The sequence below is a fragment of the Ctenocephalides felis genome, unplaced genomic scaffold, assembly GCF_003426905.1.
Source record: "Ctenocephalides felis isolate EL2017-DRISC unplaced genomic scaffold, ASM342690v1 CF-g0.4_SCAFFOLD_03573, whole genome shotgun sequence".
Classification (NCBI taxonomy): Eukaryota; Metazoa; Arthropoda; class Insecta; order Siphonaptera; family Pulicidae; genus Ctenocephalides; species Ctenocephalides felis.
The window spans coordinates 275,103-298,991 of NW_020539727.1; the positions used below are offsets into that span (position 1 = coordinate 275,103).

The window sequence follows — 23,889 nt, forward strand, 5'->3', positions numbered from 1 at the left end:
AGTTGCTGGAAGTCGAAAAGTTGCACTATCTAAAGGGAGCTCTACTATCATCTGCTGCAAAACTAATATCATCTTTAAGTTCAACAAATGAGAATTACACTGTGGCCTATGAGACACTGTGTAGGACTTATGACAATAAATTTTTAATACTGAATTCCCAGTTGCGGCAAATCGACAGTATAGCACAGATACACAAAGGAACACATGAAACTCTGAGCAAGTTTCTGTGCAGTGTGAGGCAACAAATACGTGCTCTTTCAGCAGAATATGAAGCTACCAAGCATTGGGATCTTATTCTGTTGTATATGCTGAATAAGAAGGTTGACAGCCATACTCGCATGGCATGGAATTTGTTCTTCCAACGGTAAATGATTTTTTTTCCTTTCTGGAGCTGAGGGTCTGTGCCTTAGAGAACTCATTCAAATTAGAAAGTAGACCCATTCAGGGAAATTCTAAAATCGTTCATGTTAGTACGGTGAAAAAAGTAGTGCCTCCATGTTGTTGTTCCAAGGAAAGTCATCCATTGTACAAATGTTCCAAGTTTAAGGAGTTGGAGATTTCAGGACGTAAGGATCTGGTGTTAAGGGGTTAGGGGTACTTGCAGGCACGAAAAAATGAGTGTTTTCAGTATTTTTTTTTGTTATTAAACGATGTTTTTCTACAAAAATATTAATACAGCATTATTATACAATGTTTTGACTTGATGTAATAAAAATTTCAGAAAAAAAAATCAATATCAGAACGCGCTAGCCAATTGTTCCACGGAGGCTTTTATCGCTTCTTGATAATAGTAAGAGTAAATTATATATAGCATGAACAATAATTATAATTATTGAACAATGAAATAATGGGTATAAACAACAATTATTCTTATACCTAATAAACTACACTAATCTGTAACCTACTCGGTATACTCAATAAACACATTTTACACATGATTTGCCACTTACGTTTATTATCTAAGCCCAAATCATACTCCTAGACCCCAGTGTGTTTATTATTTCTCTGTTGGATCCAATGTACAACATTGTAGTAAATAATAGGCAGTCGAATTCAAAAAAATGCCAGGGCTCGTCCGGGATTTGAACCCTGGACCTCCCGCACCCAAAGCGGGAATCATACCCCTAGACCAACAAGCCACGGGTTTTACCCACTGCATGTTTGTGTTGGAACCAATGTACAACATCGTTGTAAATAATATGTTCTCGATCCAATATACAATACTGTAGTAAATAATATGTGCTCGAATTTAAAGAAATGTCCGGGCTCGTGTAAACTACATATATGATGGATAATATAATCATCAAATACTATTGGGTATAAACAATATGCATTGAATATTCCAGAGTACAAATAATAACTACTTTACGCTCCCGGGTGGGTTAGAACCACCAACCTTTCGGTTAACAGCCGAACGCGCTAGCCAATTGCGCCACGGAGGCTCTTATCGCTTCTTGATAATAGTAGGAGTAAATTAATTATAGCATGAACAATAATTATAATTATTGAACAATAATGAGTATAAACAACAATTATTCTTATACCCAATAAACTACACTAATCTGTAACCCACGGAGCAACCAGTGCCCAATACCTGTCCATACATCGCGCTCGATTCACATCAGACACAAATAGTTAACATTTACTTCACTCCTATAAACTATACAAACTATACAAAGTCTACTTTCGGTTTGAGTGACAGCCTCTGAAACGCTGTACCCCCATGTAATAAATAATATGCGCTCGAATTGAAAGAAATGCCCGCGTTCTTCCAGGTTTTGAACCCGGGACCTCTCCCACCCAAAGCGGGAATCACACCCTTAGACCAACGAACCACATGTTCTACCCAGTGCGTGTTTGTGTTGCATCCAATGTACAACATTGTAGTAAATAATATGTGCTCGAATTTAAAGAAAAGTCCGGGCTCGTCCGGGATTTGAACCCGGGACCTCCCGCACCCAAAGCGGAAATCATATCCTAGACCAACGAGCCACTGGTTGTACCCACTGCGTATTTGTGTTGCATCCAATGTGCAGCATGCCACGGGTTCTATTCAATAAACACATTTTACATATGATTTGCCACTTACGTTTAATATCTAAGCCAAAATCATAACCCTAGACCAACAAGCCACGGGTTTTATCCAGTGCATGTTTGTGTTGGAACCAATGTACAACATTGTTGTAAATAATATGTTCTCGATCCAATATACAATAATGTAATAAATCATATGTGCTCGAATTTAAAGAAATGTTCGGGCTCGTGTAAACTACATATATGATGAATAATATAATCAACTACTATTGGGTATAAACAATATGCATTGAATATTCCAGAGTATAAATAATAACTACTTTACGCCCCCGGGTGGGCTCGAACCACCAACCTTTCGGTTAACAGCCGAACGCGCTAGCCAATTGCGCCACGGAGGCTCTTATCGCGCTGTTGATAGTAGTAGGAGTAAATGATATATAGCATAGACAATAATTATAATTACTGAACAATAATGGGTATGAATAACAACTATTGTACGCCCCCGGGTGGGTTCAATCCACCAACCTTTCGGTTAAACTTTGAATATTACTAACGAAAAGGCGTTTTTCACATTTTACACATGATTTGCCCACTGCGTGTATGTGTTGGATTCAATGTACAACATTGCAGTAAGTAATACGCACTCGTATTTAAGGAAATATCCGGGCTCGTCGAGGATTTGAACCCGGGACCTTCCGCACCCAAAGCGGAAATCATATCCTAGACCAACGAGCCACGGGTTGTACCCACTGCGTATTTGTGTTGCATCCAATGTACAACATGCCACGGGTTCTATTTAATAAACACATTTTACACATGATTTGCCACTTACGTTTAATGTCTAAGCCAAAATCATAACCCTAGACCAACAAGCCACGGGTTTTATCCAGTGCATGTTTGTGTTGGAACCAATGTACAACATTGTTGTAAATAATATGTTCTCGATCCAATATACAATAACGTAATAAATAATATGTTCTCGAATTTAAAGAAATGTCCGGGCTCGTGTAAACTACATATATGTTGAATAATATAATCATCAACTACTATTGGGTATAAACAATATGCATTGAAAATTCCAGAGTATAAATAATAACTACTTTACGCCCCGGGTGGGCTCGAACTACCAACCTTTCGGTTAACAGCCGAACGCGCTAGCCAATTGCGCCACGGAGGCTCTTATCGCGCTGTTGATAATAGTAGGAGTAAATTATATATAGCATAAACAATAATGGGTGTGAATTTCGGTTAAACTTTAAATATTACTAATAAAAAGGCGTTTGTTCGTTAGTTAATTAACTATCCTATATTCACATTTAATAATAACTTATCCTAAAACATTGCTTATTCTAACATGAAACTTATATCTACACTAATCTGTAACCCATGTTGTATCCAATGTACAACATTGTAGTAAATAATATGTGCTCGAATTTAAAGAAAAGTCCGGGCTCGTCCGGGATTTGAACCCGGGACCTCCCGCACCCTAAGCGGAAATCATACTCCTAGACCAACGAGCCACGCGGTATACTGAATAAACACATTTTACATATGATTTGCCACTTACGTTTATTATCTAAGCCAAAATCCCCCTAGACAAACGAGCCACGGGTTCTATACAATGCGTGATTGTGTTGGATCCAATGTACAAGATTGTAGTAAATAATAGGCACTCGAATTTAAAGAAATGTCAGGGCTCGTCCGGGATTTGAACCCGGGACCTCCCGGGAATCATACCCCTAGACCAACGAGCCACGGGTCGTACCTACTGCGTTTTTGTGTTGGATCCAATGTACAACATTGTAGTAAATAATAGGCACTCGGATTTAAAGAAATGTCAGGGCTCGTCCGGGATTTGAACCCGGGACCTCCCGCACCCAAAGCGGGAATCATACCCCTAGACCAACGAGCCACGGGTTGTACGCACTGCGTATTTGTGTTGTATTCAATGTACAACATGCCACGGGTTCTATTCAATAAATATATTTTACACATGATTTGCCACTTACGTTTAATATCTAAGCCAAAATCATAACCCTAGACCAACAAGCCACGGGTTTTATCCAGTGCATGTTTGTGTTGGAACCAATGTACAACATTGTTGTAATAAATATGTTCTCGATCCAATATACAATACTGTAGTAAATAATATGTGCTCGAATTTAGAGAAATATCCGGGCTCGTGCAAATTATATATATATATGATGAATAATATAATCATCAAATATTATTGAGTATAAACAATATGCATTGAATATTCCAGAGTATAAACAGTAACTACTTTACGCCTCCGGGTGGGCTCGAACCACCAACCTTTCGGTTAACAGCCGAACGCGCTAGCCAATTGCGCCACGGAGGCTCTTATCGCGCTGTTGATAATACTAGGAGTAAATTATATATAGCATAAACAATAATTATAATTATTGAACAATAATGGGTATGAATAGCAACTATTTGCACAATGTTAGGAAACGAATAACTTATTTTGTACTTTTTTGTACAATTTCACAGTGAACACAATGCCGGTTTGTCACATGAAATTAACTGAGCAGAGAACAATGAGTAGCTGTCAAACAAATGAATAGCAGTCAAACAAAAAATATTAGTTTGTAGTAATGCTAAGTATCAGAGATGACGCTGTATGTCCGGGCTCGTGTAAACTACATATATGATGAATAATATAATCATCAAATACTATTGGGTATAAAGAATATGCATTGAATATTCCAGAGTATAAATAATAACTACTTTACGCCCCCGGGTGGTCTCGAACCACCAACCTTTCGGTTAACAGCCGAACGCGCTAGCCACGGAGGCTCTTATCGCTTCTTGATAATAGTAGGAGTAAATTATATATAGCATAAACAATAATTATAATTATTGAACAACAATGGGTATAAACAACAATTATTCTTATACCCAATAAACTACACTAATCTGTAACCCACGGCGCAACCAGTGCCCAATACCTGCATGTTTGTGTTGGAACCAATGTACAACATTGTTGTAAATAATATGTTCTCGATCCAATATACAATACTGTAGTGAATAATATGTGCTCGAATTTAAAGAAATGTCCGGGCACGAGAAATAATAAACTACATATATGATGAATAATATAATCATCAAATACTATTGGGTATAAAGAATATGCATTGAATATTCCAGAGTATAAATAATAACTACTTTACGCCTTCGGGAGGGCTGGAACCACCAACCTTTCGGTTAACAGCAGAACGCGCTAGCCAATTGCGCCACGGAGGCTTTTATCGCTTCTTGATAATAGTAAGAGTAAATTATATATAGCATGAACAATAATTATAATTATTGAACAATGAAATAATGGGTATAAACAACAATTATTCTCATACCTAATAAACTACACTAATCTGTAACCCACGCGGTATACTCAATAAACACATTTTACACATGATTTGCCACTTACGTTTATTATCTAAGCCCAAATCATACCCCTAGACCAACGAGCCACGGATTCTATCCAGTGCGTGTTTGTGTTGCATCAATGTACAACATTGTAGTAAATAATATATTCTCGATCCAACATTATTGTAGTCAATAATATGTGCTCGAATTTATAGAAATGTCCGGGCTCGTCCGGGATTTGAACCCGGGACCTCCAGCACCATAAGCGGAAATCGTACCCCTAGACCAACGAGCCACGCGTTGTACTCAATAAACACATTTTACATATGATTCGCCACTTACATTTATTATCGAAGCCAAAATCATACCCCTAGACCAACGAGCCACGGGTTCTATCCAGTGCGTGTTTGTGTTGCATCCAATGTACAACATTGTAGTAAATAATATGTTCTCGATCCAATATACATAATTGTAGTAAATAATATGTGCTCGAATTTAAAGAAATGTCCGGGTTCGTCCGGGAGTTGAACCCGGGACCTCCCGCACCCTAAGCGGAAATCACACACCTACACCAACAAGCCACGCGGTATACTCAATAAACACATTTTACACATGATTTGCACATCTCAATAAACACATTTTAAACACGATTTGCCCACTGCGTGTTTGTGTCGGATCCAATGTCAACATTGTGGTAAATAATAGGCACTAGAATTCAAAGAAATGTCAGGGCTCGTCCGGGATTTGAACCCGGGACCTCCCGCACCCAAAGCGGGAATCATACCCCTAGACCAACAAGCCACGGGTTTTACCCAGTGCATGTTTGTGTTGTAACCAATGTACAACATTGTTGTAAATAATATGTTCTCGATCCAATATACAATACTGTAGTAAATAATATGTGCTCGAATTTAAAGAAATGTCCGGGCTCGTGTAAACTACATATATGATGGATAATATAATCATCAAATACTATTGGGTGTAAACAATATGCATTGAATATTCCAGAGTACAAATAATAAGTACTTTACGCTCCCGGGTGGGTTCGAACCACCAACCTTTTGGTTAACAGCCGAACGCGCTAGCCAATTGCGCCACGGAGGCTCTTATCGCTTCTTGATAATAGTAGGAGTAAATTATTTATAGCATGAACAATAATTATAATTATTGAACAATAATGAGTATAAACAACAATTATTCTTATACCCAATAAACTACACTAATCTGTAACCCACGGAGCAACCAGTGCCCAATACCTGTCCATACATCGCGCTCGATTCACTTCAGACACAAATAGTTAACATTTACTTCACTTCTATAAACTATAAAAACTATACAAAGTCTACTTTCGGTTTGAGTGACAGCCTCTGAAACGCTGTACCCCCATGTAATAAATAATATGCGCTCGAATTGAAAGAAATGCCCGCGCTCTTCCAGGATTTGAACCCGGGACCTCCGCACCCAAAGCGGGAATCATACCCCTAGACCAACAAGCCACGGGTTTTACCCAGTGCATGTTTGTGTTCGAACTAATGTACAACATTGTTGAAAATAATATGTTCTCGATCCAATATACAATACTGTAGTAAATAATATGTGCTCGAATTTAAAGAAATGTCCGGGCTCGTGCAAATTATATATATGATGAATAATATAATCATCAAATACTATTGGGTATAAAGAATATGCATTGAATATTCCAGAGTATAAATAATAACTACTTTACGCCCCCGGGTGGTTTCGAACCACCAACCTTTCGATTAACAGCCGAACGCGCTAGCCAATTGCGCCACGGAGGCTCTTATCGCTTCTTGATAATAGTAGGAGTAAATTATATTTAGCATAAACAATAATTATAATTATTGAACAATAATGGGTATAAACAACAATTATTCTTATACTTAATAAACTACACTAATCTGTAACCCACGGCGCAACCAGTGCCCAATACCTGTCCATACATCGGGCCCGATTCACTTCACACATAAATAGTTAACATTTACTTCACTCCTATAAACTATACAAACTATACAAAGTCTACTTTCGGTTTGAGTGACAGCTTCTGAAACGCTGTACCCCCATGTAATAAATAATATGCCCTCTTATTGAAAGAAATGCCGCTCGTCCAGGATTTGAACCCGGGACATTACCCACCCAAAGCGGGAATCATACCCCTAGACCAACGAACCACATGTTCTACCCAGTGCGTGTTTGTGTTGCATCCAATGTACAACATTGTAGTGAATAATATGTGCTCGAATTTGAAGAAAAGTCCGGGCTCGTCCGGGATTTGAACCCTGGACCTCCCGCACCCTAGGCGGAAATCATACCCCTAGACCAACTTTTGGATTTGCCGCTTACGTTTAATATCTAAGCCGAAATCATATCCCTAGACCAACAAATAACGGGTTTTATCCAGTTGCATGTTTGTGTTAGAACCAATGTACAACATTGTTGTAAATAATATGTTCTCGATCCAATATACAATACTGTAGTAAATAATATGTGCTCGAATTCAGAGAAATGTCCGGGCTCGTGCAAATTATATATATATGATGAATAATATAATCATCAAATATTATTGAGTATAAACAATACGCATTGAATATTCCAGAGTATAAACAGTAACTACTTTACGCCCCCGGGTGGGCTCGAACCACCAACCTTTCGGTTAACAGCCGAACGCGCTAGCCAATTGCGCCACGGAGGCTATTATCGCGCTGTTGATAATACTAGGAGTAAATTATATATAGCATAAACAATAATTATAATTATTGAACAATAATGGGTATGAATAACAACTATTTGCACAATGTTAGGAAACGAATAACTTATTTTTTACTTTTTTGTACAATTTCACAGTGAACACAATGCCGGTTTGTCACATGAAATTAACTGAGCAGAGAACAATGAGTAGCTGTCAAACAAATGAATAGCAGTCAAACAAAAAATATTAGTTTGTAGTAATGCTAAGTATCAGAGATGACGCTGTATGTAAAAAAGAAAGTGTTTTCCGCTTTTCTGTTAAAAAAATTCTTCAATTTTCTTCAACCAGTGCCCAATACCTGTCCATACATCGGGCCCGATTCACTTCACACACAAATAGTTAACATGTACAACATTGTAGTGAATAATATGTGCTCGAATTTGAAGAAAAGTCCGGGCTCGTCCGGGATTTGAACCCTGGACCTCCCGCACCCTAGGCGGAAATCATACCCCTAGACCAACTTTTGGATTTGCCACTTACGTTTAATATCTAAGCCGAAATCATAACCCTAGACCAACAAATCACGGGTTTTATCCAGTTGCATGTTTGTGTTTAGGAACCAATGTACAACATTGTTGTAAATAATATGTTCTCGATCCAATATACAATACTATAGTAAATAATATGTGCTCGAATTTAGAGAAATGTCCGGGCTCGTGCAAATTATATTGTTGGGCACCGCGTTGATGAACAGAAAGAGCTGTTGGCGCCGCTGAAAATCCTGAAACTTACTTGCTGAAAATACTTGAGATTGATAAATAAAAAGACTATTTCAAAAACTTAACTTTATTTCACTTCAAGTACAAGGAACTCGGAGGTATTGGAAGAGAAGTGTTTGCCCGGCGACCGACAGATTAAGACCGATTTATTTCATAATTATTAAACTAAAATCCTTTGAAACGTAGTGGGGATTTGTCTCGAATGTTCTATACAACGAAAAGGACAAAGTAATGAATTTAGCTGATTAAACAAAATGTTATTCATGCGAACTTGGTGAGAATTGTTAACTAGGCGGAATGTCGATAATAGGATCTTGCTGAGATTTGTCGATGTAGATTTATGATTTCGTGAGAGAATGTGTAATGTCAGCTACTACGCAGTAATCTGAGAAAAGTTAATATGAACCGTTAATATCAGCTAAAGCTCAGGGGTTCTAAGATTTCAGTCTGGACTTGTTAGGAATCTAATATTATGACAGTGGTTAGTAACTTATAATATCAGTGGTGTACAACACCTCCCTCGCCAATGTAGCGACTCCCGGCGCTACCGTAAAAAAAACTGACACCAAAAGACAAAAAAAAAACATTATTCAATTCAAGAAAAATAAATAGCAAAAATCGCAACAATTCATTAGATTTGACTAAAAAGTATTAAATATCACGAAAAGGAAAAAAAGATTTTCAATCCCCAATACGTTTGAACAGTAATCTTGGATATTCTTAAATTAGCTTTTAGATTTAAATTGAAAATAAAAAATGTGGAAGTTCAATTTTCTTTAACTAATAATTCTATAAAATTATAAATTTATTCAAGATATTTTCTAAATTTACCTAAAACTTAACTAAATCATTGACTTTTGCAATAAAATCTAAATTAATACTTGAATTTGTTTAGGTAAATTTAAAATTACAATTATTATTTAATTCAAGGAGTCATTATCAAAATTATGTTCACTATTTGTATACTACATTAAAAAAAATCAATAAAATCAATTGATAATCAATAATCAATAATCAATAATTAATATTCAATAATCAATAGTCAATAATTAATAATTAATAATCAATATTCAATCAATCAATAATCGATAACTAATAATCAATAATTCAATAATGGATTTTTTTTTGGAAATCAATAATTAATGATTGATTATCAATAATCTATTATGCTATATTTAATAATCATAAATCAACTATTTAAATTTAATAAGAATGTAATAAATTCAAAATTATCCCTTAAAAATTGATAATGATATGATAATTACGAAAGATTGTAAGGTTCAACTTATAATTAATTTATGTTTGTAGTAGAAAATTAAAATTTTAATATCTATTTCATATATTATACAACTAAGATAAAACTATATGATATATTTTTTTCTAATTTATTGCAGGATTTGGACCTTCTCTTCTCGATTCTATATCATTACTTACATTTCCTTCGATATTAGTATTGGTTTCATTGATAGTTCGATTTGAATTTAAATACGATAAAAGCTAAAATTATTAATGAAATTGGTATTATCCAATAAAAAATATGGTTTGATCTTAGTTGTACTTCCTCTAAATCAATATTTGAATTTCGTTTAAAATCTTCTATGTTTTTACTTAATTTATATAAGTCTGGTATTACGTCTTTATGTTCTAAATTCTCTATATATTTTGGTATTTGTGGTACAGTATTATTATGTACTTGTACAGGTTTGTTATTAATAAGTATGGTACTATTTATATCATCTGTTTTTAATATTTTATAAGGACCTTTAAATAATGGCATTAATTTTTTGCATTTTCTGGGGTAATACTAGGTCGTCTATTTTTGAATAATTTTGGATTCGAATTTCTATCATAATATTCTTTAGATTTTTCTTTATCTTCTATATATATAAAAATAAGTCGGGTTTTCCTTCCTGACGAAATAACTCCAGAACGCACGAACCGATTTCGACAATTTTGCATTCGTTGGAAAGGTCTCGAGCTCCGCAAGGTTTATAACTAAGAAAATTAGTTGTGCATGGCATCGTGCCTTAATGCAAATTGCTGGAACTTCACGCACCGTAATTAAAAATTCAAGTAATGACATTAGTGAGAATTATCAGAATTATGATTGGTTAAGTCAACGAGCAACTCTTGCCGCAAAGAATAATGATGTACACGCCCTGAATTTCACCATTCAATAAAAAATTGCTGACGATTTGGTGACATACCAATGATTCCGACTGGTCTTCCGTTTGACTTAAATCGATTGCAATTTTCAGTTCGCAATAACAAGTCGATAGGCCAATCGCTTAGTGTTTGCGGGATAAATTTCAAATAGATTATTTAGAAAATCATTGTTTTTCACATGGGCAGTTATACTTTGCCTGTTCACGAGTTGGCAAACCATCCGCTTTGTTTGTGTTAACGTCAGACCAAAAAACAAAAAATGTGGTTTACCAAAGATCACTTTCATAAATGGATAATTTGCAGATTCACTTTCATTTACTTAGAGAAGTTCAACTAAAAAACACTTCATTTTTGTAATCAAAATAAATTCGTTACTATTGTATGATAAAATCAAATTTTTCCTTTTAAAATATAAAACAAACAAAAAATTTCTTCACCTTTCTCACGAAACCATCTGGTGGCGAAACGGAGTTCGTCGGGTTTGCTAGTTTTTTATAAGATTTTCACGTGCCTTAAAATTCGCCTGTTGTCATCTAGATTTCAGTTCGTTTGTATATATGTCATAATTGTACAGTATGTCGTTTTTCTTATTAATAAATAAATCATAAACCATAAACCAAATAATATGTTGGCAGTAAAACACCGCTGTCACAACGACCAAATAATATGTTGAAAAGAAAAAAAAATGAAAAAATTGGTAATGATTGAACATTAGAACGTCTGTATCATTTGTCTCACAAACTCTGTATGCATCTTTAAATAAAGGCATTGACTTTTTGGATTTGCTTGCATAAGGGTTTTTGTCCGGTAATAATTCTAAATCGTCGTTTTTAAATCTTTCGTATTTTGCGTTATTGTCATAGGATTCCTTTGCGTTGGTTTGTTGATAACGATGTTTGTTTGTAGTTGTGGTTACCTCTGGTTCATCAACTTTTTTGATTGTTTTCTTTGTTTGTAATTCTGAACTTTTGTTTGTAAAATCTGTGTATGAGTGCATTTTGTGCGTTTGTAAAATTTGTGGGTCGTTTAAAATTTTGTCTTTCTGTTCTTTTTTGTTATTTGATGTTAAAATTGAAGCATTTTTGTCATGCGTTTCTTTGAATTCGTCTTTGTCTTTTACTTGCTGTTTGTCGTTTCTTGGATCTTGTTCTTTGATTGATTTTGTGCAAAAATTTTTGTTTTCAATTTGTAACGAAACATTTTCATTTTTGAAATTTAATTCCGTTTGGTCGGTTTTATTTATTAAAAAAGAATTGCAAATTTGTGATTGTAATTCACGTACTGTAACAGTATCGTTGTCTGATGTTGTTGAAGGTTTTGAGTCTTGGGTTTGGGAATTTGTGGTTTCGTCACAGTTTGATTTACTCTTAGTATGTGTGTTAGGCGGTATTTGTTGAAATTTCTGTATGAGTGTGCGAATAGTTGCATTTTTGTCTGTGTTCGTTGTCAGGGGTAATAAAAGTTTTTGATGCGTTATAATAGTTTCGATTTGTATTGAAATTTCTTCGATTTGGATTTTTACAATCATAAATTAAATGTCCCGGTTTTTTACAATAATTACAAAATGTTTGATTATCATTGCTCATCAAACATTGTGGAGCAATATGCCCACGTTTTTTACAAATGTAACATGTTATATTATTATTCTGATTATTTCTGATATTTGATGAATTTTGACAAGCTTCTTCTTGCAAAGCGAAGTCAATAGCATCTTTGATATCAGAAAATCGGCAACATTTGACTAAAGTTCTTAACGGTTCTCTTAAGCCATTTTCAAAAACTTTTATGCCTACTTTTTGGAATGTAATTTGTGTTATTGTTGCAATGTCATGTCCTACTGTAATTATGTTTGAATAATGAATTTGTTGTAATATTTCGTCAATTCTGTCTCCAAAACTTTTTACTGTTTCTTTGTATTTTCATTTTAAATTGTTTAATTCAATTAATAAACTAGCAATTGGTCGTTTAGCAACATATTCTTTAATCAAATAACATTTTAAATCTTCCCACTTATCAAAATTAATAAATTGGATTTTTGCAAAAAATTGTGGGTCTAATTTCAATTTTATTACTGTAAGCAATTTTTCCGCTTCTGATGGACTCAAATCCACCGACAATGCATCACAAGCTGTAATAAATGAAGGAAGCATTGAAGGCTCCCCATTGAAATTTGGGATTAAAGCAATAGCGGTTTGAATATTTAATTTACTTTCGCGTGAAATATCAGTTGGTTCATTCATTTTTGAAAAGATGTGAAAAACTATTAAAACAGAAGCGCAAAAATTTAAAATATTTAAAAATTAGCTTACTGACAATGATTTGTAATCCTTTTTGTAATTGAATATCCTTTTGGTTCACTTAAGTTACACAATATGCACTTAAACTTTTATAACACTTGAACAATGATTTTGTATCACTTTTTGATTACACCTTGATTTAATTTTTCACTTTTAATTTTTCACTTAAAAAATAATACTTGAACTTATCGATTCTTGTTTCTTGATATGAAATATCTTTTAAGTTTACCTCAAAAAACTTTTGTTTGCATTGATTCTTAATTATTATATCTGATATTGATGATAAAAAAAAGTTACAGATTTGTGTTATTTATTGGGTGTAAGATTAATTGTTGTTTATACCCGTTATTGTTTGATGATTATAAATATTGTTTATCCTATATATCATTTATTCCTACTCTTATCAATAGCACGACAAGGGCCTCCGTGGCACAAGTGGCTAGCGCGCTCGGCTGTTAACCGAAAAGTTGATGGTTCGAGCCCACCCTGGGGCGTATAGTAGTTATTACTAATACCCTGGAATATTAAAAGAATATTTTTTATACCCAATAGTATTTAATTGTTATATTGTTCATCATATTGTTACGAATGTGTGAGTGAGCACCCACATAACTACATAACTACCCCTTTCAGTCATCAGGTAGTCATGGTCGAGGGTGTGCGTTGCCCGCATGGCCTCAAAGTCGGCAAACGTGCGGTCCAGCGCACGAAAGGGTTAATAAAATGTTTTTAATGTAAGCCTAGAGGACGTCATGGGGAGACAGCGTTTCGGAAGCTATGCCCCGAACCGAAAGTAAACTTTGTATAGTTTGTATAGTTTATAGGAGTGAAGTAAATGTTAACTCTTTGTGTGTGAAGTGAATAGGGCTCGATGTATGGACAGATATTGGACACTGGTTGCGCCGTGGGTTACAGATTAGTGTAGATATAGGTTGCATGTTAGAATAAGCAATGTTTTAGGATAAGTGATTTTTAAATGTAAATATAGGTTAGTTAATTAAGTAACGAACAAACGCCTTTTCATTAGTAATATTTAAAGTAACTAGTCTCTTACAGGATTGCGACGTCACGGTAAGGTTGTAGAAAGACCGCGAATGTACACAATAATAATAAATTAGAGCTTGACTAAAGGAGTATAGTAAATAAATAAAAGGATATTCATGACAAATAAAAAGGAGTCCATGACAATACATATAGTTCACCCCTACTATTATCAGCATTACGACAAGGGTCTACGAGGAAAAATATTTATTATTTATACCCTAGAATATTTAATGAAAATTATTTATATCTAATAGAATTTCATGATTTTATTGTTTATCATATATATAGTTTATCCCTAGTATTATCAGTATTATGACAAGAGCCTATTGTAATTATTGTTTGTGCTATATATATATAATTTACTCTTTGCGTGCGGGATGTCCCGGGTTCAAATCCCGGACGAGCCCTGACGTTTCTTTAAATTCGGGTGCCTATTATTTACTACAATGTTGTACATTGGATCCAACACAAATACGCACTGGGTATAACCCGTGGCTCGTTGGTCTAGGGGTATAGGGGTTTATTGAGTAGACCACGTGGCTCGTTGGTCTAGGGTTATAGGGTCCCTTAGGGTGCGGGAGGTCCCTTTAAATTCGAGCCCATATTATTTACTACTATGTTGTACATTGGATGCAACACAAACACGCACTGTGTAGAATATGTCGTTCGTTGGTCTAGGGGTGTGATTTCCGCTTAGGGTGCGGAAGGTCCCGGGTTCAACTCCCGAACGAGCCCGGACATTTCTTTAAATTCGAGCACATATTATTTACTACAATAATGTATATTGGATCAAGAACATATTATTTACTACAATGTTGTACATTGGATGCAACACAAACACGCACTGGATAGAACCCGTGGCTCGTTGGTCTAGGGGTATGATTTTGGCTTAGATAATAAATGTAAGTGGCGAATCATATGTAAAATGTGTTTATTGAGTATACCGCGTGGCTCGTTGATCTAGGGGTACGATTTTCGCTTAGGGTGCGGGAGGTCCCGAGTTCAAATCCCGGGCGAGCCCGGACATTTCTATAAATTCGAGCACGTATTATTTACATACAATAATGTATATTGGATCGAGAATATATTATTTACTACTATGCTGTACATTGGATGCAACATAAACACGCACTGGATAGAACTCGTGGCTCGATGGTCTAGGGGTATGATTTTGGCTTAGATAATAAACGTAAGTGGCAAATGATATGTCAAATGTGTTTATTGAATATACCGCATGGCTTGTTGGTCTAGGAGTATGATTTCCGCTTAAGGTGCGGGAGGTCTCGGGTTCAAATCCCGGACGAGCCCGGACTTTTCTTTAAATTCGAGCTCATATTATTTACTACAATGTTGTACATTGGATGCAACACAAACACGCACTGCGTAGAAGATGTGGTTCGTTGGTCTAGGGGTATGATTCTCGCTTTGGGTGGGGGAGGTCCCGGGTTCAAATCCTGGACAAGCGCGGGCATTTCTTTCAATTTGAGCGCATATTTTTATTACATGGGGGTACAGCGTTTCAGAAGCTGTCACTCAAACCGAAAGTAGTCTTGTATAGTTTGTATAGTTTATAGGAGTGAAGTAAATGTTAACTATTTGTGTGCGAAGTGAATCGGGCCCGATGTATGGACAGGTATTGGGCACTGGTTGCGCCGTGGGTTACAGATTAGTGTAGTATATTGGGTATAAGAATATTTGTTGTTTATACCCATTATTGTTCAATAATTATAATTATTGTTTATGCTAAAATAATTTACTCCTACTATTATCAAGAAGCGATAAGAGCCTCCGTGGCGCAATTGACTAGCGCGTTTGGCTGTTAACCGAACGGTTGGTGGTTCGATCCCACCCGGGAGCGTATAGTAGTTATTATTTATACTCTAGAATATTCAATGCATATTGTTTATACCCAATAGTATTTGATGATTATATTATTCATCATATATGTAGTTTACACGAGCCCGGACATTTCTTTAAATTCGAGCACATATTATTTACTACAGTATTGTATATTGGATGTTGGAAACAATGTTGTACATTGGTTCCAACACAAACATGCACTGGATAAAACCCGTGGTTTGTTGGTCTAGGGTTATGATTTCGGCTTAGATATTAAACGTAAGTGGCAAATCATGTGTAAAATTTGTTTATTGAGTAGAACCCGTGGCATGTTGTACATTGGATGCAACACAAATACGCAGTGGGTACAACCCGTGGCTCGTTGGTCTAGGGGTATGATTCCCGCTTTGGGTGCGGGAGGTCCCGGGTTCAAATCCCGGACGAACCCTGACATTACTTTAAATTCGAGTACCTATTATTTACTACAATGTTGTACATTGGACCCAACACAAACACGCACTGGTTAGAACCCGTGGCTCGTTGGTCTAGGGGTATGATTTTGGCTTAGATAATAAACGTAAGTGGCAAATCATATGTAAAATGTGTTTATTGAGTATACCGCGTGGCTCGTTGGTCTAGGAGTGTGTTTTCCGCTTAGGGTGCCGGAGGTTCCGAGTTCAAATCCCGGACGAGCCCGGACTTTTCTTTAAATTCGAGCACGTATTGTTACGAATGTGTGGGGTAGCACCCACACACAGTTATAAAATAACACACAACTACCCCTCTCCCTATATGCATAAAAACGCCATGTCTCTGATGAGGAATGTGTCCGCAGGCTGAGGATGGTTGTATGCGTGAACAGTCTAGAAGTAGTCGTAGGCTTGATGTGGTCGTTGTCGGGGATGAGAGGTGCCGGCGTGGCCTCAGTGTCGGCAAACGTGCGGTCCGGCGCACGAAGGTGTTAGTAAAATGTATTTAATGTGAGCTTAGAGAACGTCATGGGGAGACAGCGTTCGGAGAGTGTCCTCAAACAGAATGTAGACTTAGTGAAAATACGCAAATGTGATGGTTAAGTGAATAATGTGAATCGGGCCCGATGTATGGATAGGTGTTGGACACTGGTTGCGCCGTGGTTAAAGCTAAGTCTAGAATAAGTTGCATGTTTAGAATAGGAAATGTGTTAGAATAAGTAATCGTTCTGTGTAAATATAGATTAGGTAATTAAGTAACGAACAAACGCCTTTTCATTAGTAATATTTAAAGTTTAACCGAAAGATTGGTGGATTGAACCCACTCGGGGGCGTACAATAATTGTTATTCATACCCATTATTGTTCAATAATTATAATTATTGTTTATGCTACATATAATTTACTCCTACTATTATCAACAGCGCCATAAGAGCCTCCGTGGCGCAATTGGCTAGCGCGTTCGGCTGTTAACCGAAAGGTTGGTGGTTCGAGCCCAGCCGGGGGCGTGAAGTAGTTACTGGTTATACTCTGAAATATTCAATGCACATTGTTTATACCCAATAGTATTTGATGATTATATTATTCATCATATTAAATATGTTGAATTCAAATATCTCCCTTCCGCCTTTTTGTATTATAAACCAAGAGCAAAAAAGCGGAAGGGAGATAGTTGACAACCTATTATATATATAAATTGCACGAGCCCGGACATTTCTTTAAATTCGAGCACATATTATTTACTACAGTATTGTATATTGGGTCGAGAACATATTATTTACAATAATGTTGTACATTGGTTCCAACACAAACATGCACTGGATGAAACCCGTGGCTTGTTGGTCTAGGGTTATGATTTCAACAAAAAAAAAGGTAGTAAATCCATTGGTAGCAAATTGTATGAGCGAGATGGATTGCAAAATAAAGCGAGAAAGAATTGGCTATAATTTAAAATGTTTGGTTGTGTCGGTTTACAAATACTAAATAAAAATGTGTATGATTTTATTTTGTTCTTGTTTTTTTATTATCATTTCTATTTGTTACACCTGTTTTTCTTCTCGTAAGTAACTTCATCACAGAAAAATTACCATTTATAAATTCGTTTTTGCAAGCCATGCGCGATAAGACGAATTATATTTAGAATAGATTGTTGTTAGAGATAGGTAAATGCAGTTTTATAAATAGAAAATTGATCCGTTTAATAATTTAGATTTTAGATAAAAGTGACCTAAAAGGAGTATGCCTAAAATAAAAAAAAATGAGAAGAAAATTACGCATAGGATTTTGAGTAAAGAATGTTATGAATAATTAGAAAATAGAGATAGTATAGGTTAGATGTAACAGCAAGTGCAGAGACGTTGGTTTGTACTTTGGTGTTTCTTTTCCATCACTCAGAGAGTACTGGGCGATACTTTATAACCGTTGAGAATAATGTTGGGATAAAATGATATTAGAAAAAAAGATGTTGAAAAAAAAAGTCCTTGTGAGAGATTCAAGGAAATAAATGAAATAATTTGCGTATGAAAGGATACGACGCGAAAAGAGAAAATTGGGGTTAATAGATGATTATTAACATTAATAGATGAATATTTTGATTTGATTGTGAAAGTGGTTGTTTAGTTCAGTCGAGAATTGAGAAATTGTGTGTGAGTATGCATATTTTTATGAATGTCAGCTGGCCAGCAAAGTATAAGAGATAAGTGTATTTTGATTTTTCCCACGTTTTGAATGAAAATGTTTTAGGTTTTTATGCTAGATTTGAGTGAATGTAAATTTTAATTGATTGTTGTTTTGTGTTTGATATGATGTATGTGGGTTATTCTCGGGGTGTTTAGAAAAAGTAAATTGAGGATAGAATTGGGTTTCGCGATTTTGGGAAAATTTGGGGTTTTATGATTTTAGGGAAAGATCGCCCGGGCTGGTGTTTTGTTGTTGTTATGATTATTGATTATTGATTTGATTTTGATCTCATAGCGTGGGGATATGGATTTGGGCTGTCGGAGCACCCCCCGCGAGGGTTCTGGTGCTCTGAGTGAGACCGTTGAAGCGTGATACATCACATACAAGCTGATTGCTATCACGCTATCCATTTGGAAGCTTTGGTTGTTTGTGTTATCTTATATATAAAAATGGAGCTGTCTTTCAAATGTCCGAATAAAACTCGAAAACGGCTGAATGGATTTGGCCAGTCTTAGTCTTGAAAAATTCCTGCCAATCCAGAGATTGTCCAAAAGGTGAGATAATATTTCAAATTTGCGTAGAAACTTTACATTTTTAATTTGAAAATTTTTGGTAAACAGCACTTGATTCAAAATGGCTTCCCACACAATATTATTCAACTGACAGATGTATCGCATACTTAAACATAACATAACGTAACATAAAGGTTTTGACAATTTAAAACAGATTATGTGTTATTCTTTTAATTTTAAAATTTAATTGTTTATATATTTTTAAATGTTAATAAGAATGCTTATTTTGATTTTATATAAGGTTTTTATTTAATTCTCAAGTGTTTGCTCACTGCCTATTTGTATTCTTTTATCAACAGCTTGAAATAATACTATTATTATTGATTGATTAAGGCTTGCTTATGAAAAAATAAATAAATAAATTTGTTTCAAACGCTGTGCTATGCAAGTACTTATTGGTTTAATGTGAATAATGTGTTACCATAACATTTTCTGAATTATATTATTATTGCATATAGGTTATTCAAATTGAGATCCTAAATTTGGAATTCATCGAAGGGGACACCATAGACAGCGATATGAATAAGAAAATTGGATTATAACACAGATAGTAATTTTAGAAATCATATTCATAAAAATCTCAATTATGTGTACATACAAGTACAAGATCTTCGGAAACAAAGTTGTTAGAAAATTGCTTATGAAGATCGCATTATGACATGTGACATTAGCATAAGTGCAGTTTAATTAGATATGGAAGTAATCATTACAAATATTTACAGTACAATCTATTTACAATACAAATTTTTCATCACAATTGTGAATAATGTGTTACCAAAACATTTTATGAATTATATTATTATTGCATTTAGGTTATTCAAATTGAGATCCTTAATTTGGAATTTATCGAAGGGGACACCATAGACATTTTTGTCTAATCACTTATTGCAAGTTATAATAGACAGCGATATGAATAAGGAAATTGGATTATAACACAGATAGTAATTTTTTTACGTTGTTCTTTGTTAATTCAGCAAATTTCAGGCGGCAAGTATTACAGATTTTTTGCTGAAGTGTCCTTTTTGTAATTGGTAAATTTAAAACTTCTAAATGTTTTTTTGAAACTGGCCGAAGGTTTTTTACTTTCCTATAACGACACAAGTTGAATGGATTCAAACATCGATCTGCTCTTATTTTGTCAAATTTTGACATTGCAAGAAATTTTTATTATCTTATTTACAAATTTAGTGTTGATTCTTTGAATGACAGCGCGCAAAAGAGTTATTTATGCAATCTTTGGTTAGTTTTTGGTAGAGGTTGAATTGGCTTTTAGTCATTGTACTTGCTAGTGCTTGAACTGCATTTTAGTCAATATCTAATCGCATAACATACAGAATTCATACGGCATGCAGCACCACAAGTTCTCACATGTTTCATTACGTCGCGCGCTGCGTATTCAAGACGTTCCGTTCTGCGCGACTAGCGCTCAAAAATATTTAATATCTTTGGATCTAACTGTGCCTCCAACATCAAATAAAGAGATTTTGTAGTAGAGAGTAAAGAAAAATTATGTTGTTTATTTCAATCGATTCGAGTCGGGTAAAGGGTATGTAAATCCTATGTTAACAATAGACTGCTTTTATTGTTAAAAAATTGCAAAAACAATAATTTTTTTTGCAATTAACTGAAAGTTGAATTCAAAATGAGTACAATAAAAAAAAAATCATACTGATCTGTTCACCACAACTGGAGATATTAAGAGTAATGCAGAGGAAGACCATCAAATTTGAGCAAATTATCCAAATTTCAATCGTAAATATTTTCTTTAAAAAATTTTTTAAAGCAAAATCCTGAAATACATGTCAAATGATTTTATGAATAGTATCTGTAAACAAATTTTCAGACAATTTTAAAATGCCAAGGTTAATTAGTGTCCGGTTTGTAAAAGAATGACCCATATATAAGAATGAAGAAAAACGTAATGGTCTTAATGAAGAAAATTTTACTATAAAAGGATGCCCTTCGGACTGAAAAATGCACCAAGCACACTGCAAAGGTTAACTAACATGGTATTGGCGTGAGTCGAACGATTTAAAGGATTAGTGTACATATACGACATTTTCGTTTATGATAAGACACTACAGAATCACAATTATAGGTTACGAGATGTTTTCAAACAACTACGTAACGTACCTAAGCACAATCTAAAACTCCAACAAATAACGTATGAATTCCTAAGTCGGAAATTAACCTATTTGGGGCATGTAATATCAGAAAAGGGTGTTACTCCAGATTCCGACAAAGTAGTGTTTATAAGTAATTTTATGGCACCAGCAAATCCAAGAGAAGTAAAAATGTTCTTAGGATTAGTAGGATATCACCGAAAGTTCATTAAAAAAATTGCAAGAATTGCTAACCCTCTGATATCAGTGCTGAGGAAGGATAAAGCTTGGAATTGGGGTGAAATGAAAGATAAATCATTAAATCTTTTGAAGAAGACTCTTTTAAATGCACCAATATTGCAATGTGCGGATTTTAATAAACCTTTTATCTTGACGACGGTGAAGCTATAGGAGCAGTTCTGGCTGAAGACAGTCCAGCAGGAGAGATGCCAGTGGTTTTTGCTTCCAGAAAACTCAACAAGGCGGAACTAAACTATGACATAATACAAGGAGTTATTAGCTATCATATGGAGTATTAGACAGTTTCGCCCTTATTTATATGATCAAAAGTTCATCATATATACCGATCATCAGCCACTGACATACCTCTCCCAGACAGCACAAGTTGTTTGGATTGTAATTGCTCTTATATTGGCCAGACCTGCCAGAACTTAAAAGGAGAACCCGCGCATTGCTCGTCTCGGATTTTGATGAAATTTGGTTTGCTATTATCAAATAAACAATATGCATTGAATATTCCAGAGTACAAATAATAACTACTTTACGCTCCCGTGTGGACTCGAACCACCAACTTTTCGGTTAACAGACGAACGCGCTAGCCAATTGCGCCACGGAGGTTCTTATCGCTTCTTGATAATAGTATGAGTAAATTATTTATAGCATGAACAATAATTATAATTATTGAACAATAATGAGTATAAACAACAATTATTCTTATACCCAATAAACTACACTAATCTGTAACCCACGGCGCAACCAGTGCCCAATACCTGTCCATACATCGCGCTCGATTCACTTCACACACAAATAGTTAACATTTACTTTACTCCTGTAAACTATACAAACTATACAAAGTCTACTTTCGGTTTGAGTGGCAGCCTCTGAAACGCTGTACTCCCATGTAATAAATAATATGTGCTCGAATTTAAAGAAACGTCCGGCCTCGTCCGGGATTTGAATCCGGGACCTCCCGCACCCTAAACGGAAATCACACCCCTAGACCAATGAGCCACGCGGTATACTCAATAAACACATTTTACACATGATTTTCACATCTCAATAAACACATTTTACATATGATTTGCCCACTGCGTGTTTGTGTTGGATCCAATGTACAACATTGTAGTAAATAATACGCACTCGTATTTAAAGAAACATCCGGGCTCGCCCGGGATTTAAACCCGGGACCTCCCGAACCCAAAGCGGGAATCATACTCCTAGACCAACGCGCCACGGAGGCTCTTATCGCGCTGTTGATAATAGTAGGAGTAAATTATTTATAGCATAAACGATAATTATAATTATTGAACAATAATGGGTATGAATAACAATTATTGTACGCCCCCGGGTGGGTTCAATCCACCAACCATTTGTAAATATTACTAATGAAAAGGCGTTTGTTTGTTACTTAATTAACTAACCTATATTTACATTTAATAATCACTTATCCTAAAACATTGCTTATTCTAACATGGAACTTATATCTACACTAATCTGTAACCAATGCACAAAATTCTAGTAAATAATATGTGCTCGAATTTGAAGAAAAGTCAGGGCTCGTCCGGAATTTGAACCCGGGACCTCCCGCACCCTAAGCCAAAATCATACCCCTAGACCAACGAGCCACGGGTTCTATCCAGTGCGTGATTGTGTTGGAACCAATGTACAACATAATTGTAAATAATATGTTCTCCATCCAATATACAATACTGTAGTAAATAATATGTGCTCGAATTTAAAGAAATGTCCGGGCTCGTGTAAACTACATATATGATGAATAATATAACCATCAACTACTATTGGGTATAAACAATATGCATTGAATATTCCAGAGTATAAATAATAACTACTTTACGCCCCCGCTGCCCGGTTCAGGAAGATTTTTGGTGTGAAAGCATCAGCTGCAAAAGCCGAGATACAAAATCTCCTGAACAGGGGCATTTTGAGACCTTCAAGCAGTCCGTGGGCAAGTCCAATACATATGGTATCAAAAAAGGATGGATCTTATAGACTCTGTGGTGACTATAGAAAACTTAATTCAAGCACGCAACCAGACAAATATCCTCCTCCACTAATCA

General features: G+C 35.4%; 14 non-coding genes across 14 annotated transcripts; 3 read left to right on the top strand and 11 right to left on the bottom strand.

Moving 5' to 3' along the window:
* Positions 1 to 1,067: 1,067 nt before the first annotated feature.
* Positions 1,068 to 1,139, bottom strand: Trnap-ugg. Its single transcript has one exon. It is a non-coding gene; the product is annotated as a tRNA-Pro (tRNA).
* A 782-nt stretch (positions 1,140 to 1,921) lies between these two features.
* On the bottom strand, positions 1,922 to 1,992 carry Trnap-ugg. Its single transcript has one exon. It is a non-coding gene; the product is annotated as a tRNA-Pro (tRNA).
* Positions 1,993 to 2,358: 366 nt separating this feature from the next.
* Positions 2,359 to 2,432, bottom strand: Trnan-guu. Its single transcript has one exon. It is a non-coding gene; the product is annotated as a tRNA-Asn (tRNA).
* A 1,050-nt stretch (positions 2,433 to 3,482) lies between these two features.
* On the bottom strand, positions 3,483 to 3,554 carry Trnap-agg. Its single transcript has one exon. It is a non-coding gene; the product is annotated as a tRNA-Pro (tRNA).
* Positions 3,555 to 3,874: 320 nt separating this feature from the next.
* Trnap-ugg lies at positions 3,875 to 3,946 on the bottom strand. Its single transcript has one exon. It is a non-coding gene; the product is annotated as a tRNA-Pro (tRNA).
* A 373-nt stretch (positions 3,947 to 4,319) lies between these two features.
* Positions 4,320 to 4,393, bottom strand: Trnan-guu. Its single transcript has one exon. It is a non-coding gene; the product is annotated as a tRNA-Asn (tRNA).
* Positions 4,394 to 5,641: 1,248 nt separating this feature from the next.
* Trnah-aug lies at positions 5,642 to 5,713 on the bottom strand. Its single transcript has one exon. It is a non-coding gene; the product is annotated as a tRNA-His (tRNA).
* A 434-nt stretch (positions 5,714 to 6,147) lies between these two features.
* Positions 6,148 to 6,219, bottom strand: Trnap-ugg. Its single transcript has one exon. It is a non-coding gene; the product is annotated as a tRNA-Pro (tRNA).
* A 924-nt stretch (positions 6,220 to 7,143) lies between these two features.
* On the bottom strand, positions 7,144 to 7,217 carry Trnan-guu. Its single transcript has one exon. It is a non-coding gene; the product is annotated as a tRNA-Asn (tRNA).
* An 837-nt stretch (positions 7,218 to 8,054) lies between these two features.
* Positions 8,055 to 8,128, bottom strand: Trnan-guu. The gene has a single exon. It is a non-coding gene; the product is annotated as a tRNA-Asn (tRNA).
* Positions 8,129 to 15,647: 7,519 nt separating this feature from the next.
* Positions 15,648 to 15,719, top strand: Trnal-aag. The gene has a single exon. It is a non-coding gene; the product is annotated as a tRNA-Leu (tRNA).
* A 907-nt stretch (positions 15,720 to 16,626) lies between these two features.
* Trnap-ugg lies at positions 16,627 to 16,698 on the top strand. The gene has a single exon. It is a non-coding gene; the product is annotated as a tRNA-Pro (tRNA).
* A 954-nt stretch (positions 16,699 to 17,652) lies between these two features.
* Trnan-guu lies at positions 17,653 to 17,726 on the top strand. Its single transcript has one exon. It is a non-coding gene; the product is annotated as a tRNA-Asn (tRNA).
* Positions 17,727 to 23,364: 5,638 nt separating this feature from the next.
* On the bottom strand, positions 23,365 to 23,436 carry Trnap-agg. Its single transcript has one exon. It is a non-coding gene; the product is annotated as a tRNA-Pro (tRNA).
* Between the last annotated feature and the right edge of the window lie 453 nt (positions 23,437 to 23,889).